Below are 11,967 nucleotides of genomic sequence, written 5' to 3' on the forward strand. Positions count from 1 at the left end.
GTTTGCGTCAGTGTGTAAAACAGGGTGTCTTTCTCCCCAGTATATCTCAAGTTTGAAATCCCAGTCTTCCAAACAGTAACCTCAGCACAGGTAGTGGTTCAGAGACTTTAGGCCTGATTTTCTAAAAGCCACGCATGAGCAAAGGCATTTTTTAAAACATTGGGTTTTATGCCCCATTTTTCCTTTTCAGTACTACATTAAGAAGACCTGAAATATTTTTTCTGCTTGTTTTTGTGTCTTAGAAATATCAGGAACGTCAACCCTGGTCTCTTCTGGTTTTGCTGAAGGACTCTTAGGGGAGCATCTGAGATGTACACTGTGAGCTCCTACAGTGTAACTTAAAAGGGTATGAGGGCTAAGACTAACAAAAATGTTCTTCAAAAAATGTATTAGGCACTGGAGTTAAATAGTTGTTAATAGAAACAAAGAGAGAGATTCAAACAGTCTGTCTAAGAATTAAGATTTTGCTAGGGTGGGCAAGAACTTCTTTCTTTCTTCCTAAAGAAGCAACATAGAAATTGAGCATAAGCCTTCCCGCCCCCCATTTTTGCCGGTAACCTGTGAAGATGCACAGTATGTTGCAGGTTCAGTTCTTTCTGGTCAATCCTGGGATTACTGACAGTCTGGGTTCTGGTTACAGTATGTTAGCTGATCTACTAGAATTTCTACACAGAATGATAAACTATTCTTGTGGGTTAATTTTCCATCCCTAACAGTGTTATACCCTTTGTGTCCAAACTTAGTGCCATCAAATGTTATTCACACCATTTGGAAAGCATACCTGCTGAATTTGGCAGTGGAGGTGTCCCCCGTTTTGTTTGTCAATGGGGAGGAAGGTGCTCCAGTAGGACCTTTATGTCACGTTATCAATAGCTACTTTAATTGACAGACATGAAGGAGATATTACTTTAAAATAATCTGTTATATGTAGTTCTAGGAGGGAGCTGTTCGTGGGGGAAGACAGAAGAATAGTTTCCAGACAAGAAGCCTAACTCTCAATTATACTAAGGACTTTTTGTGTTATGTAGCCAGTGTAGCAGTGGGCAGAAATAGCCCCCTGGGAATACTCCATATGCGGAGAGCCCCCAGCACAGGGGAGAGATTGGAGACATGTTGGGGATGTGGCTGGAAAGCGTTGTCTCAGAGAGTCCTTAGAGAGCCATGGATGTAGGTTGTAAATAAGAGACTCCTCTAACTGATATTGGGCCATAAAGTGTACACAGCCTCAGAATACAGGAGAGTACAAATGTGGCTGGAAGCCACCTTTGCCCCCATCCCTGCTCCCGGTACAAGAAAAAAGTAACCAAGAATCAGATCCTAAGTTTCTGCATTCCAAGATTCTCCTAGAGGATTGTATGCTTTGATGGAAACAGTTTATTGCAGCTGTCATAAAACTTTTAGGTTATTTGGAGACTATAGTTCCATTTCTCCTATTATAGCAGAACACATGAAAGAAGTGATTAACTGATTCTAAGTAATTTCTATAGCCGTGCGGTGTGGTGCTTTTCTAGTCATTTTTTTAAGGTCTGAAGTTCCATTTTGTTATTTAGGGAGGAGGGAGTATTTTCCTCACTTTCCTTTTCTACCAGGACTAACCTGTTACTGCTGTATATGCTGGAGGCTGCTGCTGGCTTTATTGTTAGCTTGTTTTTTTAACTAGTCGTCAAGGGTACTTAGAGCCTACACTAGAATAAGTACCTTTTCTTGGTTTTGACTTATAAATCTAAATAAATGAATAAATGATAATGATAGCAGATTGGAGGGGATGCCACTGACTGGTCTGTGATTGCACTTCAAACTCAGGGGTGATCAGAACACTCCATTTCCTCTGGCTTTACTTTTAAGATGCCAGGCAACAGCCACACCAGGGCCTCAATCCAGCTAAGCATTTAAACATGTACATCATTTAAAGCAGGTGAGCAGTCTCATTGACTTCAGTGACTGTGTCATTGACTACACGTATGTGCTCAAACGTTTTGCTGGATCAGGGTTCAAGACACCATTGACTTGGAGTGGTATGATGAGGATAACATTCTATACTCTGAAGACAGGAGAAAGGGCTCCATATAGCACAGAGCTTAAAGCTTTAGGGTATGTCTACACAGCAGCTGGGAGGTGTAATTCCCAGTATGGGTGAGCATACATGCACTAGCTCTGCTCGAGCTAATGGCTAAAAATAGCAGTGTAGCCATAGTGGCACAGGCAGCAGCTTGGGCTAGCTGCCAGCATAGAGTCGCCCAATGCCCTGCGTAGTACTCGGGCAGGTAGCTCAAGCCACCACCCGTATTGCCATAGGTGCACTGATATTTAGTGCAGCCCAGGACATTTTAGTGGCAAAATGTTTGCCCTCACTGTGCAAGCAGGCTGTGCTGGCTCTGTGGGTTAGTTACAGTGAATAGTGAGGTTATTCAGAAAGTGGCAAAACCTGTGATGGGATTAATGGGATTTTAAATCTTTTTAATTGGATTTGCAGTAGTTAAAAGTAATTATTGTCCACTTATGTGTTTTTGTGTGCTTTGATTATACGGCTAGCATTGAGCAAGCAATCAGGATAGCTTTCAGTTTATTTAGCATCACATTATGGTTCACTTATAGGTATTTGAATGCTATTGTTGGTAAAATTCTATACTATACACAAGTTGGGAAGAGTAGGCATTTAATTATTATTATTATTTACAATATTAGTTGCTTCTTACTATTCTACAGCCAAGATTGATTTAAAACAATACTTCAGTAAGTGCTCAGCTGAGACAGGTTTACTGGAACAAGTGCATTCTAGTAACAGTAGTAATCCTACTGGAATTAAAATTAAGCTTTTATCTACTGTTTAATTGCTTACTGTAAAGGTGTAGGCAGCCCCTGCACATCTCCTTTGCAGCCTGGTGTAGTATTGCAGGTGTACCCCACCTTCATTTCCTTAAGTGGAGCAGCACTAGATTAACTTTAACAACCCAAGACAAGGAGAAGTCAACACATAATTAGCCAGATATTAAAAAGAGAACATGCTAAGGGTTCAGGACAGCTCATCATTATAACAAAACAGCCCAGTCATCAGGCTGCAGGTTCAGGACTCCCAAACTTACTGTTCACACCCAAATGTCTGGATCAGGTTGGCCTTAGCGCCTGGTGCTTTAAAAAAGCACCACAGTCTCTATTTCCACTCTCTCTGCTAGCCTCCTACCTGTTCATATCGCTCAGCTCCGAGGATGAGGCACGGTCTCCTTAATTATTCCCAGGTCTAGGCCCAGCCCATCCCTTAAAGGTATACTACATTTTTCCCATACACTCTTTCATACATACATTGTCTTGTGTTGCATAGTGATTATTGTGTAATAAAACCAGACTCTTACCACCCTTTTCTCTGTTATTTTTTTTACTTTTCATGCCAGGCCTAATTGGGTTGTCATCAGTCGGGAACTGGCAAACTGGTTTGGTTAAGAAAAAAAAGAATCCTCATGAATCTTTGCCCATTTTTAGAACTTGAACTGAGCCAAGCTACAGTTTCTGAAACTGGAAGCACCAGTCCCATCCCATGTCCACTCCCCAATTTCCCTTCCAGAAGGTGTAGAGGTATCCAGAAGCAAGGAAGTTTGCTATGCCTTTTGTACCTTCCCTTAGTTCTAATCTCAGTCTAGCTGGCTTCCTTACAAGTGCCCCATTAGAAAAATCCGAATAAAAACATCTGCAACCGCTGTTTGGTTTTTTTGGGGGGAGGGGGTGGAACGCTATTAAGTGGCTTGAACGTATACCCTGCCGTTATTTTAAATGGAGCTAAGTGGCAAAGGGAGAAAACATTAAAATAAAAACAGCAAAAGCATGCTGAGACCCCCACTCTTTAGTACTTTGTGGGAAATCCTGCACTGAGCTTTATTTCTTCTTCTATGACATTTTTTAAAAAACAACCTCGGCAATTCGTGCACTCACTACTAACTTGGGGTCAGCATCCTTCTCCACTTGCTCCTCACAACCTTCAAAAGTTCCACAGTGACCCTCCCATTGGCTGAGGAAGGCTACAGATTGGTCCGTCAAGGACTCTTGGTGCTGCTCTAATCACCATCTGAAGGGTATGTTCCAAAGTGATGCAATGTGTCCCCTTTACCGTAGGCTTTAGTGGGGACAAATTGTGCCCTCAGATTAGGACTGGTCAAAATTTTGTGTTAAAACATTTTTTTTCATGGAAAATTTTGATTTTTTATCAAAAATCTGAATGCCTGAAAACTGAAATATTTCAATTCAGATATGCTGCTGCTGCACCTTATGCAAGTTTTGGTTGCTGCATCTCCTCATCAAAGTGGGAGACCATAGTGTCACAGTTCAGAGCAACTGCACCTTTATTCTCCAACTGTGGTCCACCAAGGGCACCCACTTTAGGCTCCCGGCTTTTCAGCCATCAGTTCTCTTGGGTAGACATGCATCTCTCTCCCTCCCATGACTGTTTTTTTCCAGCCTGCACAATTGCCTGCTTACAGTGTGATCCCCAGCAAGCCAGACTGCCTAAACAGGCCAGCATCTGTGCTTTGCTTTCTCTTTGAAGGCTATAAGCAAAGTAATTGCCCATAGGTATAAGTTACCACACAAGTACTTTCTAAGCAAGCACATTGATTCTTAAGGTGAAAGCATTACAGAAAAAAAATATTAAAAACAAAAAAAGAACCTACACACATGCTAATAAGTTACCAGAGATCACCTTCATCTCCAATAAGGGTTCTGATAGGAGTCAGTCCTTCCAATCACACAGAAGGGTGTTTCTATGGTTACAAGTTCATAACAGCCTTACCTGAGAACTCACACCCCTATGAATGGGGTAGTCTTTTCTTTATACAGTTTGAGCATGTGATCTTGGGACTCTAGGAACAGGTAATAAACAGACAAAGGCCAACTCCTCAGGCTATAGCTTCAAAAGGTTGGGGTTTTGTATAACTGGGAGTAGGGAATTTGCATTCATCTCCCCTAGATATTGCCCAGGAAATCTTCATATGTATGGTCAAAAAAGACCATTCTTATCTGCCAAATTGTTCAATATAGTGCCTTGATCATCCAGACTCACAACAATACATAACCTTTGCATTTAATACAGTGGAATCCAAATATACTTAAACTTAATTCAATAAGATTTTTCAAGGATACTGCAGGAAATTGCCAGGTATTCTTCCTGCCACTGAACCATGATGAGGGGGATGTTTGTGTATTATCCACATACGTCTTAACCAGGAAACATGGAATACTGGATGTATTTTCATGGTATGGGGTAACTGGAATTTGAAGGCTACCAGATTGATCTATTGGCTGATCCAGAATGGGCCAAGCTAATGGTGATCTAGTTTCCTTAAGGACTGAAAGGAATCCAAGGGCTGAGTTGAGAGCCACATCTTGTCTCTGACTGACATGGAAGAAGACTTCTGTTGATGGAGGTCAGCATATTGTTTGTAGTCCTCCTTGGCTGAGTTTAAGTGTGATTTTAATTTACCTTGGATGTGATGGATGTGTTGAAACAAATTAGAGACCTTGGGGATGTGGGTGATTGGTGATATGGATGGTTGAAATTGGGGGCAGAAGCTATAACTGGGATAGAAGGGACTTCCAGGAGTTTGAATAATTCTGTCCAAAAATGGGATACAAGTACCGGAATGTGGCGGAGGCATTACAGAGACCATAAACCATGAGATTTCCATACTGAGTACAAAAGGCTGTTTGTTCCATTGATTGCCTGTTGGATGCAGACCAGGATATAGGTGCCACATTTGGAAAATTTTTGCTGAGCCAATCCTCTCCAGTAGTTCATTGAGCAATAGCAAGGAATATTTATTCTTGATGGTGATAGTGTTCAAAGCTTGTTCATCTACACAATGGCGCAGGATACTTTCCCTTTTCTTCACAAACAGGATTGGGGCCCTGGCAGGGGATCTAGAAGGATGGATACAATTCTTTGCTAGATTTTCATAAAGGTATTCCCGTAGGACCACAAGTTCAGGTTGTGACAAAGGGTAAGTTTGGCCAAATGGGTTTTAGTCCCTGACTGGAGATCTATGAGGCAGTCATAGGTCCTGTGTGGGGGCAGGGCATTGGTATGTCTTATATTGAATACATCTGCAGAGTCCTTGTATTTCAAATATGGATACTTGCACCTCTGAATACCTGGTTGTAGATACAAATTGAGGGTGCAGTTTTTGATGATGCAAACTGCAGCTGCATAAGGGGAGGCCAGACCTCAGCTCTGAAAAAATTCTCTTTGAAAATGTCTTTTTAATGCAGACACCCGAGACATAGTTGGAAGAACAGGAATTGGGTTTTCTTCGCTTGTTTACTCCAAAGTCTTACTCTACTGGAGGACCTGTGGAATGAGAGATTTCTCTGCTCTTATCTGAAGGGTGTGATCATTTTTTAATCAAAAGAGTCAATATTTCTAAGGTAAATAATCTGGAAAAAAAACAACCAACTTCTATTTTGAAAAGATCCCCGTTATAAGCAAGGAATGGCACAAACTCAATTTTCCCTCCTTTCAGGTCACCAGTAAACAGCTAACTATCCAGAATGGGCTTGTCTACTGGTCCTCGACATTAAAAAAAGCCAACAACATACTTTGTGGTTCAGCTGTTCATGCAGAATATCTCATTCCTATTGTTAGAAAAAGCCTTATTATGTGAAACAGCAAAAACGATTACATGAGCGCATGTCAGTGTCCCCAGAGAGCAGTGAGGGTGTTCAGCCAAAGCAAATAAAATCATCTTCCACGTACTGCTCTTGCTACGTATACTAATTTTTCTATTAGTGTTACACAAGCTGTGCAAGACATCTTGACATGGTTGCTTGATGGCAAGAATGCTGTGTGTCAATCTAAGGAGGAAATTAGCTCATGCAATTTTAAGATGCCTTCCTAATTTGACAGAATCATAGAAAGTGCTGGTGTTCTGTTGTGCCATTTAAGTTTAATTTCCTGTAACTGTGTGGCTTGAGCTTGCAAAAATATTGTGAACCAAATAAAATCATAACAACAGAGCGGTTCAATTTTAAGGTCCAAATTCTGATCTCAGTTACATTGGTGAAACAGACTAGACAGTGGCCCTGGTGCACTGAAATTTAACTAAACAGAATAATGACTGTGGTAACCAAATTGAAGAAACAGGTGAATTTATGTTTCACATATGCATGTAATATCTTAACGTGAGAGACAATATCATTCATAATACTGCAAAATTTTGCCATGTGCAGTTGAAAAGTCTGGGGTTTTCTTGAGAAATTAATGCAAAAGTAATGATCTGTTTCACAAATACTCTATTGCTTAAAACAGTGATAAGAAATTACCAGATTGTCAGAAAAATTAAGGCAATAATTCAGGAAACATGGATAAAAACTTTTCAACTCTTTAGTTAGGCTGGGGTTTTCAAAGGAGTTTAAGAGACTTCTTGGCCTTGTCTTCACTAGAAAATTGTATATCCTTCACTATAGCAGTGTAAAGTGGTAAATCTGCCTACTGTAGATGCAGTTATACCAGTACAAATGTGCTTATAGTATGGGAAAGGGAATAAGCTATATGTGTTTAAGGCACCTTTAAACCAGTACTACTGTGTCCATACTAGGGGTTTTAACCATATAACTGTCACAGAGCAGGGCATCTGCACCTGTATTGCCCCTGTGTGGTTCACCAAAGGCATCCACAGGCTACCAGCTCCTCAGCTGTCATCTCTCTCCTTTTGACTGGGTTTTTTCCAGGCTGCACAGTTTCCTGCTTATACTGTGATATCCCTGGCAAGCCAGACTGCCTAACCAGGCCAGCACTTGTGCTTTGATTTCTTTTCAAAGGCTATGGCCAGCTGTAATTGCCAGAAGCTATAAATTACCACACTTGCTTTTTATAAGCAAGCACATTTATCATAAGGTGAAAGCATTACAGAGAAAATATTAAAACCCATAGATGTTCCTATATCTGTGCTAACATTACCAGAGGTCACCCATCAATGTTATGGGGTCCCATTAGGCCAAGTCCTTCCAACAATTCTGCAAGGATTGACCAGAAGGTCTGGTGTGTCTGCTGGACCAGAAGGGCAGTCCTGAGTCAGTTTAAACTCAGGCTATTCACCCAAAAGTCCTTTCTTGCTCTGTTGGTCTCTGGAGTATTTAGTTTGAACTAGTATATGTGAGCCTCCCCAGGAGTTGGTTACTTCTCTGGTTGGGTTACAACCTGGTTGATTTTTCTTCACCACTACCCACCATTTTTAGTTCTTGGAGGAGTGGTGGTAGCCCTCCTACATGGGGTTGAACACAATCATACATAAACTGTGCATTTAAAACAATGGACCCCAAAGACACTGTATGGGATTGGAGGATTTTTCACATCTCCCCCATAAAGAAGTTACATACAATCCTGGCTCACAGTAATACATAAACATAATACTATAAGGTGCTTCAAGGATCTTGCAGAAGTTTGCCGTATCTGTCACAATAATTATTACTATTTTGGGGTGCGGAAAATCACACCGCTAACTAACAGTTATATCAGTACAAAAACTGTGTGTAAATCAGGTCTTAGACATCCAAATAGGGTGGCTTTTTTGAAAGTCCTAGTTTTAAATGAGACTATCCTTTCCCTAATTTGCATCTCTGGCTAAAGTGGTGAAGGCATTCTGTGAGAATAACATACCTGCTGAGAGAATATTCTCAGTAGTGAATGAAGGGAAATGAAAAGCACACTGTTAGCTAAGATTATTCCTAAGGGCAAACCTTTGTAATTAACTGCTTTGACTACCTAGCATTATTTTTACAAAAGTTGTTTCCAAAGTCAAAAGCTCACTGTCTTGACCCTTAGTTGTGCATCAAATCAAATATGTGAGCATAGAAGAGTTCTGTGGACTACTAATCTACAGATCACAGTTTGAGAATCATTGCTCTGCGCCATCCAGTCTCTCTCCTCCCTGACCTCCCCTAACAAAGCTGAGCTGTGGCAAAAACCAAAACACTAACAACCCAAAAACTCCCACCATTTTTATGCTTTGCCCCAAAGCTATGCTATTATTTGGCTTTCCTGCTCTGTTGCTGCTTAACGATTGCTCATTTGGATTGCAAGTAGTTGCCACCCATCCTCTCTCAATTTGGGATTATCCTGATTCTGATTGATTAGTCTTGAGTGCTCCAGCAGAAGCCTGCAGAATACGAAAAGCCCTCATCCCCATCCTTTTTTTTTTTTTAAAGGGAGCCTTCACAACATCAATGGATGGTACATTGTGGCACTTTGATGCAAGATGGCAGGATGCAACGATGATGTAAATTGGATGCTATTGTGATGTAATGAGTTTGTCTGGGAGAACAAATTGAAAAGGTGGTTTTGAGTCTTTTTTTATAATAAGATAAATAATAAATATCAGTAACCCCTACCGGCCATCTCCCAGACCATTACAGCAACTGCAAGAATTGTCAGATTTTAGTCTCCTAGCCTCAAAAGTCTCATATACAAGTACCTCATCCAGTTTCAACACTCAAGTCCAACGCTCGCTCTGTGCAGATGTAACCGACAGGCAAACGTTTGACAGGCTCTCTCTGTGCCTGATCTGCAGACTATATGAGTCCAATAGATGCCCAGCTCAAGAGCTTTGGCTCAAGCTGTAGCAGTTCTTGCTCTGGGCTCTGGTGTGTTGGCCAATTTGGCAGCGGTCACACATGGAGTGTGTCAATGTGAGCCTTTGCCTCTCAACTGGCATCAAGTTTCAGGATACACATGCACCTCTTTCCTTTGATCACACATGGGGGGCAGGGAGAGGGGATCCTCATATCACAGTCACAGCTCTGCCTAGTTGCTCCAACTAATCCTTCCACCACTCAATATGGTGATACCTAATACAGTGAATGCAGCTAGAGTTCATGTAGATAAATCCCAGGTGGCTATTGCCACCTCCGGGGCAAAGCGGGGGTGGGGGGGGCAGAGTTAAGGTTGTGTGGGTGTACATCTTAACTCTGTATTTTCTGGTTTTCAGGAGTTTGATTTCTGCTGAAGTTGATGTTCTGGCAGGGCATGACATATCACCAGGCAATCTTAATGATGTCTTAAAGATTTTTGTCAGTGAATTTCCAAATTTATTTATTTTGGAATACCAAACTGGGTGAGACGTGACTTAAATGCATCAGACTTTTGCTATTAAAAAAAAGTCTGCAACTTATTAGCATCACACATGCCTAGCAGAGATTTACAAATGGGATTTTGTCTGACTGTTAGCTGGCATGCAAATGGAGCAAGACATAAGGATCCAAAAGAAAACACACAGCTGTAATGAATTAAATCTTATTCAAATGATTCCAGAACCAATTCCAGGGACTGTCATTCACTGTTCAAACAGAAATAAAATATTCAGACTTCACACTCAGAGTTGCAAAATGTTCTTTTCCTGTTGCAATGAGTCTCCCCACAAAATTATTTAATGTTTCTGTTACAGCAGCATCCAGAGACCCCAATCAAGATTGGAGCTCTGTTGTAGTAGATACTATACAAACACACATGAAAATATGGTCCAAAGAGCTTACAATAAATATATTTTATAAGTAACACTTACTTACAGTTTTATAATGAAATGTACAACATTAGTGTAATACACTAACAAATGAACAGTATGTTGACCTGGGAATACTGCTGATTTTAGAGTATTGGAAAATCCAGATTAACCCTTAATACTGGCTAATTCCACTTTGGGAACTGACTTTGTTGCTAGGATTTGAGAAGAGGTTCTGCGGGATCCTATGCTAGAGAGGAGGATGGGGCTCTGAGTGCCTGGTAGTGGGGCAAATTGGGACTATGGGGAAAAGTCTTACCCAATCTCCATGCTCATGGTTTCCATCTCCACCCTTAGTCCAGGAGTAGCAGGGCAAGGTAGATCAGGTTGAGATGTCGGGAGGAATAAGCAAGGAGAACTGGAGACGGCAGAATGGGAGGTAGGGCTAAGGTGAGGCAAGAAGCAAGATGCTATCAATGAAGGGTGTGTTTGGGTGGTCATTTAAGGAACAGCTTCATTTGCCTGGGGTGAAGGGAGGAACAGAGCAAGAATAAAGAGGAAGAATGAACTCCTTCTTGGGGCATGTTAAAGAAGTGGGTAACTTTTTATCCATTTCCTGTGCCTCATTAAAGAGCACCCAACATGAGCATAAGCGCCTTTGTGCTCTAAGAAATTAAAACACACTGCTGAAGAAAAGCGAGGTGGGTAGAGAGGAAAGTAATGTAGTCCCATTGGTATAATCTAGTCCATTCTGTTTTGGTGTGCTGAATCTTATCTCCTGTATACGTTTCAAAAAAAAAATTGGCCATGCAGTTATTTTTTTAGCTGTCAAACCAGTTGTGATCAATCCTGCTGCTGTTTAATTCGTTTTATTTTTATTGCTTCAGTCTCTCCTGGAGTGCAGCTCACGAGGATGAAGGAAGTATGGATTTACTTGGGGATAACATGCTTCTCTTGGCTCAAGCCATTTTTTTACACCCCCAATATCTTCCTTTGTAAAGCTGAATATTCCATGGTGGGATTTTCAATTATGTTCTCAAGTCATCGAAAACCTCCCCCCACCCAAATAAAACAGCATGGGCCTGATTCACCACTGCTGTTGCCATGTTACAGAGACGCAACTGTTTATATTCCTGGAGCAGCAGTCTATTGAAATTGGTGGGGTTACTCTGTCATAAAACTGGGAGAATGCAGCAATGAATTTGGCCCCATATACCAAGTACCCGCTTCCATTCCACTATTAGCATCTGCTTCTTGGTCTAGTTCTAGTAGAGCAGCCACCTTTGAGTCTCTCAAAAACAGGATGGAGCCCATGTTCTAGCTATGACCAGCTAATCACATCTCTTACAGTGAGCCACTTCTCCCTGTCAGTTGTTGTGATGAAAGTTAGTCAAGATTCTTTTCCATTCCTTTGCAGCTGCTGCGGGAGGAGAGTGCTATGCTGACAAAGGCTACTTCCATTGTGAGACAGCGTTGATGCAGCACGATCACA

Source organism: Natator depressus, chromosome 5 (assembly GCF_965152275.1).
Source record: "Natator depressus isolate rNatDep1 chromosome 5, rNatDep2.hap1, whole genome shotgun sequence".
In the NCBI taxonomy this organism is placed as follows: domain Eukaryota; kingdom Metazoa; phylum Chordata; order Testudines; family Cheloniidae; genus Natator; species Natator depressus.